Source organism: Macaca nemestrina, chromosome 12 (genome assembly GCF_043159975.1).
Source record: "Macaca nemestrina isolate mMacNem1 chromosome 12, mMacNem.hap1, whole genome shotgun sequence".
In the NCBI taxonomy this organism is placed as follows: Eukaryota; Metazoa; Chordata; class Mammalia; order Primates; family Cercopithecidae; genus Macaca; species Macaca nemestrina.
Genome location: NC_092136.1, coordinates 114,331,785 through 114,341,779, shown reverse-complemented (window position 1 = coordinate 114,341,779; position 9,995 = coordinate 114,331,785).

Sequence of the window (9,995 nt, the reverse complement as noted above, 5' to 3'; positions counted from 1 at the left end):
TATTTCACTCATATGAAATAACTAGAATAGACAAATTCATGGAGACAGAAAGTAGATTAGAGGTTACCATACTTAGCGGGTACCCAGTTTGGGGTGATGAAAAAGTGTTAGGGTGATAGTTGCACAACTTTGTAAATGCACTAAATGTTCCTAAATTGTACACCTTAACATGGTTAAAATGGCCAATTTTATGTTACATATATTTTAACCCAATGAAAATTTTTAATAGAATTATTTCATAATGAAAATGAATTAAAAATTTTAATTTAAGACTTGCAGATCATCAAATTTGGGATCACCTTCTTAATATATAAACTAGAAGATATTAAATTCACACTCAAGCTATACTGCCAGTTCTTCCTGTATTACTTTGAGGCTTCACACAATCACAGTCAAAATCATAATTGAATTTTTCTTCAAACTTGAAAAGTAGTGTCTTAATCCAATTTTGAGCTCTGAAAAATTAGATAAATAAAAGCATTTGTTTATAGTGTTGGAGAAATTGACTAGGGAAAGAATTGGTTCAACTAGAATTCATACAAATTACTAAAATAAATTTTAAGTGGATTAAACAGTTAAATATAATAACAAAGTTATGAAAAATTGTGCAAACATAGGACTGAATTTTCTTGGGTGGGTAGGAAAGGAATGTATAAATTTCAAAAGAGCAGAAGGAGAAGAGGGGTGGAGCAAAATGGCCAAAAAGAAGGCTCTACCAATCATCCCCACCCCCCGCAGGAGCACCAAATGTAACAATTGTCTACACAAAAAGAGTACCTCCATAAGAACCAAAAATCAGGTGAGGACTCGAAGTACCTGCTTTAAACCTCGTATTGCTGCAAGAGGCACTAAAGATGATAGGAAAGATAGTTTCGAATTTCCAGCAGCATGCCTCCCCCATCCCCAATAACCACGTGGTGCAGAGAGAGAATCCATGGCTTGGGAGAGCCAGAGCACAGAGATTGTGAGACTTTTCACTTAACTCAGTGACGCCCAGTCACAGCAGAAAGCAAAACTGGGCTGGGCTTAGCTGACACAAGCCCACGGAGGGAGTATTTAGACAAGCCTTAGCCAGGAATCGCCCATCCCAGCAGCCCACTTCAGTGGTCAGTACTTGAGTTCTGGCAAGCCATGCCACGTGGGCTAACATGCTCTGGGCCCTTACTAAACATGAAAGGCAGTTCAGGCCACAAGGACTGCAAGTCTTAGGCAAGTCCTAGTGCTGAGCTGGGCTCAGAGTCAGTGGCCTTCAGAGTCATGCAACCTACTGAGACACAAGCCAGGGCAGGTAAGGGAGTGCTGGCACCACCCCTCCTCCAGCCCCAGGCAGCACAGATCGCAGGTCCAAAAGAGACCCCTTCCTTATGCTTGAGGAGAGAAGAGGGAAGAGAGAGGAACAGTAAAGAGAACTTTGCCTTGAATCTTGGATACCAGCTTAGTCACAGTATGGTAGGGTGCCAGTCAGAGTTACAAGGCCCCCATTCCAGGCCCTAGCTCCCAGAAGACATTTCTAAGCATACTCTAGGCCCAGAAGGAACCTACTGCCTTGAAAGGAAGCAGGCAGTTCAGGCAGGACATATCACCTATTGACTAATGAGCCCTTGGGCCCTAAATAACCAGCAGTGACACATGGACATTACACCACAGGCCTTGGGTGACACTCTGAGACATGCTAGCTTTAGGTGACACCCAACATATTTCCAGCTGTGGTGGCTATGGTGAGAGACTTCTCCTGCTTGAGAAAAGATGAGGGAAGACATTGTCTTGTACCTCAGATACCAGCTCAACCACAGGGGGAGAGAACACCAAGCAGGCTCTTGGGGTTCCAGATTCTAGGCCTTAGCTCTTGGACAGCATTTCTGGACCTACCCTGGGCCAGACAGGAGCCCACTGCCCTGAAGGGTGAATCCCACGACTGGCAGCATTCACTACAAGCTGACTGAAGAGATCTTGGGACTTATGTGAATATTGGCGGTAGCCTTGCAGTACTCCTCACGGTTCTGTAATGGTGGTGGCAATGGGGTGAGGCTCCTGTGCCTGTGGAAAGTGGAGGCAAAGTAGGAAGGACTGTCTCATGGTTTGAGTGCCAGCCACAGGACGACAAAACACCACATAGGTTTCTAAGGTGTTTGAACAGTCCCCAGCGCCTGGATGGCGTCTCTGGACCTGCCTGGAGTCTGGGGAAACTCACTGCCCTGAAGGGAAGGACACAAGCCTGGCTGGCTTTGCCATCTGCTGATTGTAAAGCCCTAGAGCCTTGAACAAACATGGACATTAGCCTGATAGTGGCTACAGAGGGCCTTGGGCAAGATCCAATGCTGCGCTGACTTCAGGTCTGACCAAGCATAGTCCCAATGGTGGTGGTCTCAAGAGTGCTTCTGTCACCCCATTCCCAGCTCCAGGTGGCTCAGCACAGAGAGAGAGAGAGAGACCCTGTTTGGGAGAAAGTAAGGGAAGAGAACAAGTGTCTCTGCCTGGTAATCTAGAGAATTGTTTTGAATCTTATCTAAGACCACGAAGGTAGTACCTCTGTGAGTCTGAAATAACTACAGTGTTACTGGGCTTGGGGTGGCCCTTATGCAGATATAGCTTAGATCACAATACCCAAGTCCTTTTGAATACTTGGAAAGCCTTCCCAAGAGAGATGGGAACAAACAAGCGCCCCTGTGAAGACTACAATAAGAACTTAACTCTTCAATGCATAGACACAGACAAACATCCACAAGCATCAAAAAAATCCAGGAAACTCGATCTTACCAAATGAACTAATTAAGCCACCAGGGACCAATCATGGAAAAACAGAAATATGTGACTTTTCAGACAGAGAATTCAAAATAGCTGAGGAAATGAAAAAAAAAAAAAAAATTCAAGGTAACACTGAGAAGTAATTAAGAATTCTATCAGATAAATTTTAAAAATAATTAAAAAGACTCAAAGGAAATTCTGGAGTTGAAAAATGCAACTGACATACTGAAGAATGTATCAGACAATCTTAATAGCAGAATTGATCAAACAGAAGAAAAAATTATTGAGCTTGAAAACAGGCTATTTAAAAATACATAGACAGAGAAGACAAAAAATAGAAGAATTTTTTAAAAATGAAAAATGCCTACAGGTTCTAGAAAATAGCCTCAAAGGGGCAAATATAAGAGTTATTGGCCTTAAAGAGAGGATAGAGATAGAGATAGGGATAGAAAATTTATTCAAAGGGATAATAAAAGAGGAGTTCCCAAACCTAGAGAAAGAAATTAATATCCAAGCACAAAAAGGTTATAGAACACCAAGCAGATTTAACCTGAGAAGTCTACCTCAAGACATTTAATAATCAAACTCCAAAATGTCAAGGATAAAGAAAGGATTTTAAATACAGCAAGAGAAAAGAAACAACATACAATGGAGCTCCAATATTCTGGCAGCAGACTTTTCAGTGGAAACCTTACAGGCCAGGAGAGAGTGATATGACATATTTAAAGTGTTGATGGAAAAAAAGTTCTTTACCCTAGAATAGTATATCCAGTTTATACAAAAATTTTGTATATATGGAAATACACAATAGTATATCCATATCAAATATGAAGGAAAAATAACTACTTTTCTAGGCAGGCAAAAGCCGAGGGATTTCATCAACACTAGACCTTTCCTAGAAGAAATGCTAAAGGGAGTTCTTCAATCTGAAAGAAAGGGATGTTAATGAGCAATAAGAAATCATCTGAAGGTATAAAACTCACTGGTAATAGGAAGTACACAGAGAAGCACGGAATGTTATAACACTGTAACTATGGTGTGTAAACCACTCAAGTAAAAAGACTGTAAGATGAACCTATCAAAAGTAATAACTACAACTTGCCAAGACCCAGACAGTACAATAAGATATAAATAAAAATGACCAAAAGTCAAAAAGTGGGAGGACAAAGTTAAGGTGTAGAGTTTTTATTAGTTTTCTTTCTACTTGTTTGTTTATGCAAACAGTGTTATCAGATTAAAAAATGAGTTATAAGATGGTATTTGCAAGCCTCACGATAACCTCAAATTTAAAAACATACAACAGATACGCAAAAATAAAAAGCAAGAAATTAAAGCATACCATCAGAAAAAAACACCTTCATAAAAAGAAGGTAGGTTGGAAAAAAAATAAAGAGAAGACCACAGAGGAGCCAGGAAACAAACAACAAAATGGCAGGAGTAAGTCCTTACTTATTAATAATAACATTGAATGTAAATGGACTAAACTCGCCAATCAAAAGACAGAGTTGCTGAATGGATACAAAATAAGACCAAATGAATCTGTTGCCTACAAGACACACACTTCACCAACAAAGACACACAGACTGAAAATAAAGGGGAAAAAAATGATATTTAATGCTAATGGAAACCAAAAAAGAGCAGGAGTGGCTATACTTACATCAGACAAAATAGATTTCAAGACAAAAACGAGAAGCAACAAAGAAGGTCACTATGTAATAATAAAGAGGTTAATTCAGCAAGAATATATAACAACTATAACTATATATACACCTAACACTGGAGCACCCAGATATATAAAGCAAATATTATTAGGGCAAAAGAAAGAGATAGACTCCAAAACAATAATAGCTGGAGACTTCAACACCCTACTTTCAGCATTGCAGAGATCATCTAGACAGAAAATAAAGAAACATTGGATTTAATGTCTACTGCAGTCCAAATGGATCTAACAGAGATTTACAGAACATTTCATCTAACAGCTGCAGAATACACATTATTCGCCTTAGTACATGGATCATTCTCAAGCATAGACCAGATGTTAAGCCACAAAACAAGTACTAGAACTTTCAAAAAAATGAAATTATATCAAGCATCTTCTCTGACCACAATGGAATAAAACTAGAAATTAATAAAAGAGGAATTTTGGAAACTATACAAACACACAGAAATTGAATAATATGCTCTTGAATGGCCAGTGGGTCAAAGAAGGCATTAAAAAGGAAATTGAAAAATTTATTGAAACAAATGATAATAGAAACACAACAAACCAAAGACCTATGCAATACAGTGAAAGCAATATCAACAGGGAAGTCTATAGCTATACATGCCTAAATCAAAAAGGAAAAAAACACTCAAATAAGCAGCCTAACAATGCATTTTACAGAGCTAGAAAAGCAAGAGCAAACCAAACCTCCTAGTAAGAAAAGAAATAAAATAATAAAAATCAGAGCAGAAATAAATGAAATGGAAATTTAAAAAAAAAAAAAAACAAGATCAATGAAACAAAAAGTTGTTTTTTCGAGTACATAAACAAATTGACAAACCATTAGTGAGACCAACTAATAAAAAAGGAGAGAAGACTCAAATACATAAAATCAGAGATGAAAAAGGACATTACAGTTGATGCCACAGACACTCAAAGGATCATTAGTGGCTACTATAAGAAACTAGAAGCTAAAAAATTGGAAAATCTAGATGAAATGGTTAAATTGCTAGACACATACAATCTGCCGAGATTGAACCATAAAGAAATCCAAAAGCTGAACAGACCAATACCAAGTAATGAGATCAAAGCTGTAATAAAAAGTCTCCCTTCCTCCTTTTGTAGAGAGCTGAAAATGACAACAAAAAGGCTCCCAGCAAAGAAAGAATAAATAAGATTTAGTATTTGCTAGCAAATAGGGTGACTGTAGTCAAAAATAATTTAATTGTACATTTTAAAATAACTAAAAAGAGTATAACTGAATTGTTTGTAACACAAAGGATAAATCTTTGATGTGATGCATACTGCATTTACCCTGACGTAATTACAATGCATTGCACACCTGTATCCAAATATCTCATGTATATAAATATATACACCCATAAATATATACTTTTACTATGTACCCACAAAAATTAAGAAAAAATAAAAGAGCAAATGAAACCACACAAGAAAACAAGGTTAACTTTCACGCCTCTACCTCCATGCACACACAACATGGACATTTATTATTTATTTTAAGACTTCAAAAAGCACTGGAAACAAAATTAACTAGGGAAAATATTTATAAGAAACATTTCAAACAATATTCTGGTATTCTTAAATATGAAGAGCTTTTGAGGATCAATAAGAGGAATGTAAAATTCTAATAAGGAAATGGACAAAGGATAGGAACACAGAATTCATGAAGGAATATAATTGGTACATAGAAGCAAAAATATCCAATCTCATTAATAATAAAAGAAATTTTAAAATAGTTATCACTGATTAAAATACTAATAGACTTTAAAAACTAGACAAACTGATTATAAATAGGGCCGGGCACAGTGGCTCACTCCTATAATCCCAGCAGTTTGGGAGGCCAAGACAAGCGGATCACTTGAGGTCAGGAGTTTGAGACTAGCCTGGCCAACATGGTGAAACCCTGCCTCTACTAAAAATACAAAAAAAATTAGCTGGGCATGGTGGCACATGCCTGTAATCCCAGCTACTCAGGAGGCTGAGGCTGGAGAATTTCTTGAATCTGGGAGGCAGAGGTTGCAGTGTATCATGATCTCGGAGGTTGCAGCCAAGATCATGCCACTGCACTCCAGCCAGGGCGATAGAGCAAGATTCAGTCTCAAAAAAAAAAAAAAAGAAAAAGAAAAGAAAAGAAAAATAAACATGTAATAATTAGCAAAATTCTGAAAAAGAAGAGTGATGGCATATGGCATGGGTGTGGGGGAAGTCCTCCAATAATTAGGTTCCAGGCAATAAACAGTCAAACATTTACACATAAAGTCCAGAAATAGACCTAATACTAATACGATGGGGGAATTTAGATATGGTAATGACACCACTTCATGTAAGTGGGATGTCTTAGTCCATTTGTAGCTCCTATTTATAATAGAATACTTGAAATTGGGTAATTTACAACAAACAAAAATATATTGACTCTCAATTCTGGAGGCTGGGGAAGTCTGAGGTTAAAGTGCCTACAGGTTCAGTTTCTGGTAATACCATTTTCTTCTTCCAAGATGGCACCTTACTTGCTTCATCCTCCAGAAGGGAAAAAGGCTGTATTCTCACACTGCAGAAGGTGAAAGAGCCAACAGAGACAACCCACTTTTAAAAGCTCTTTTATTAAGACATTAAACCCACCCATGAGAGTGGAGCCTTGATGGCCTAATCATCTCTTAAGACCCCACCTCCCAATCCCGTTACATTGACAATTACATTTTAACATGAGTTTTGGAGTGGACAAACATTCCCCAAAAGTAGCACGGGGAAGAGATGGATTAATAATAAATTTTATTAGCAATTGGCTAGTTATCTGGAAAAAAATCTTAAACGGCTCCTGACTTCACAATTTACACCAAAATAAAGTCTAAATGGATTAAGCATCTAAATGGGAAAAATTAAAAATAAAATTGCTAGAAGAAAACAATAGCAACCTTTTTTTTTTTTCCCCCAGAATCCAGGTGGTGCGGCAGATTGAATTCGTTATTTATTTATTTTTTATTTTTTACTTTTTGAGACGAAGTTTCGCTCTTGTTGCCCAGGCTGGAGTGCAATGGCGTGATCTTGGCTCACCACACCCTCCGCCTTCCGGGTTCAAGCAATTCTCCTGCATCAGACTCCCCAGTAACTGGAACTATAGGCATGCGTCACCACGCCCGCTAGTTTTGTATTTTTAGTAGAGACAGGGTTTCTCCATGTTGATCAGGCTGGTCTCAAACTCCCGAGCTCAAGTGGCCCACCCGCCTCGGCCTCCCAAAGTGCTGGGATTACAGGTGTGAGCCACCGCGCCCAGCCAGCAGATTGAATTTTTAAAAGATGATCAAAACAATAGCTGCTGTCCCCCCCACTCTTCTATAATCTGACTGAAATTCCTCTCACTGAGTAATAGGCTTTGTGCCCCCTCACCTTGAAAATAGACGATTGTGACTGTTTTGACCAATAGAGTACATCAGAAGTGACTTCTCAGGCTAGATCATAAAATACCCTGTTTTTCCACCTGGCTGTCTTGGGATGCTCACTCTTGGAACCCAGACACCATGCTGTGAGAAAGCCCAAGGAGGCCCACATGGAGAGGAACCAAAGTGCTGAGCCCACAGCCCTTTCTAAGCACCCAGACAATAACCAGCCCCAACTTGATAGCCATGTGAGTAAGCCACCTTGAAAGTGGATCTTTCAGCCCCCATCTAAGTCACCTCAGTGATGCTAAGTGGAGCAGAGAAGAGCCATCCTTGTTGAATCTGGCCAAATGATTGTTTTTGTTAGCCACTGAGATTTAGGGTGGTTTGTTGTTGAAAAGCAATAGATAACTAGAACGAATGAATTTTTACCTTCACTGCTAGGAACTGGGTCACTCGCTTGTTTCTTAGGCAAAGAAATATTAATATATTTAAGGAAACTTATTATTATTTGTTTTTAGAAAACAAAGCATATTGTACACTAATATCAAAGTAAAGCAAAGCACTAAGACACATCAAATGATAATCTGCAGATTTCCTGAAAAATGTTCTTTATCAGATCCATAAAAATTGCATTCAAACAATAACAACTCAAGACCTCTGGGTTATATTAAATGCAAAAAGCACTATGTGAAAAAAAAATACAGTACATGAAAATATATTTGATAAAGGAACAGTAGAAAGACACAAACTAAGAAAATGATTCCTTACTGGCAACTGGTAGGAAATGAGCTGACAGGAATAGGATTGAGTGGAATACTTCACAATATACACTTTTTAATATTGTTTTGATTTTTGAACCATGCAAATGTATTATCTATTCTAAGAAATAAATTGTAAAAGCAACACAAATAAATACATTTTAAAATGGTATATCAATAGAGCTTTGTGTTTCAAAAGTCAATATTAAGATAAATATAACAATGACTCTGTTCAATTGGGCTTTTCATTTACTGAGAATATAAACTACATATAACTGTAATTGTTGCATAAGTAGTTATACCCTTGGCATCTTTGCTATTATCATTTACAGAGGGAAAATTACCAAAATAATAAAAACTAAACAATTTCTTATTTTAAGCATAAAACATAAGATTTTCATAAACAAGCCACAAAAGCAGTTTTGTCTGTGTTCGATGCTGCCACACATGATTAAAATAAACATAATAGTTAAGAATTTGATCTCTGGAACATTTAAAATCCTATTTTAGCTATTTCGAAATACATAATACATTATTATTAACTGTGATCACTATGATGTGCTATAGTACATCAGAATGTACTCCTTCAGTCTAACTAAAACTTTGTACCCTTTGACCAATGCCTCCCCTTTCCCTGTCTACCCCACCAGCCTCTGATAACCATCATTCTACTCTCTACTTCTATGAGTTCAACTTTTTTAGATGAGATTGGATAACATTTTAAAATATTAATGACAACGTAAAACTAAAATCTAAGTGACTGTGTTAAAGCACTGCACTAGAGGTGGTCTTTATGTGAGAGGTGGAAGAGAAGCAGCAAGGACTGTGAAGGTATGTGATATGGTTTGACTGTGTCCCCACCCAAATCTCATCTTGAATTGTAGTTCCCATAATCCCCATGTGTCATGGGAGGGACCTGGTGGGAGGTAACTGAATCATGGGGGTGGTTATCCCCATGCTGCTGTTCATGAGATAGTGAGTTCTCACATGATCTGATGGTTTTATAAGCTTCTCCCTTTGCTCAGCTTCTCCCTTTGCTCAACTCTCATTCTTCTCTCTTCTGCTGCCTTGTGAAGAAGGATGTATTTGCTTCCCCTTCTGCCATGATTGTAAGTTTCCTGAGGCCTCCCTAGCTATGCTAAACTGTGAATCAATTAAACCGCTTTCCTTTATAAATTACCCAGTCTTAGGTCTCAGGTATCTCTTCATAGCAGCATGAGAATGGACTAATAGAGTTTGCTAAAGGTATTTTCTTGGTGGGGTGCAGGGGAGACAGATATGATACTATCGTAGTGGCTTTATATTGTGTCTACTTAGCTGAGGTGTAACTATGGTTCCCAGAATTCTTTTCCCTGTCTAGTTTCCATTTAGAGTTCGTGTTGTACACCAGTG